This window comes from Camelina sativa, chromosome 11 (assembly GCF_000633955.1).
Source record: "Camelina sativa cultivar DH55 chromosome 11, Cs, whole genome shotgun sequence".
NCBI lineage: Eukaryota > Viridiplantae > Streptophyta > Magnoliopsida > Brassicales > Brassicaceae > Camelina > Camelina sativa.
The window spans coordinates 16,784,977-16,785,897 of NC_025695.1; positions in this window are offsets into that span (position 1 = coordinate 16,784,977).

Sequence of the window (921 nt, forward strand, 5' to 3'; positions counted from 1 at the left end):
ATGATCATTCACGGTATATGTGGTCTATTCTCCTAAAAGAGAAAAATGAAGCGTTTGAAAAATTCAGGATCTTCAAGTCACTAGTTGAGAATGAAGCTGGAACCACAATCAAGACATTCCGGACAGACCGAGGAGGAGAATTCATGTCTCACGAGTTTCAAGCATTTTGTGAGAAGGAGGGCATAAACAGACACCTCACAGCACCATACACTCCACAACAGAATGGGGTTGTGGAGAGACGGAACAGGACACTCTTTGAAATGACTAGAAGCCTTCTGAAGCATTTAAATATGCCAAACTATCTGTGGGGAGAGGCAGTAAGGCACGCAACCTATGTCATTAATAGAGTAGGAACAAGGAGTCTGATCAACCAAACACCATATGAAGTATTCAAGGCAAAGAAACCCAATGTGGAGCATCTACGAGTGTTTGGCTGTGTGGCCTATGCCAAAATTGAAACACCACATCTCAGGAAACTTGAAGATAGATCTAGGATGCTCATATATCTTGGTACCAAACCAGGCTCAAAGGCATACAGATTGTTTGATCCTTCAAACAAGAAGGTTGTGGTTAGTAGAGATGTTGTGTTTNCGATGATCATTCACGGTATATGTGGTCTATTCTCCTAGAAGAGAAAAATGAAGCGTTTGAAAAATTCAGGATCTTCAAGTCACTAGTTGAGAATGAAGCTGGAACCACAATCAAGACATTCCGGACAGACCGAGGAGGAGAATTCATGTCTCACGAGTTTCANGGAAAGCGCCAAAAAGGAAGAAGAAGACAACACCCATGAAGCCGACTCTTTGATGATGCATGAGGTAGTGTACCTAAATGAAAAAAATGTGAAACCTATGGATTTTGAAGAAGACTGCTCAGAGAATACTTGGTACTTGGACAATGGAGCCAGTAATCATATGACCG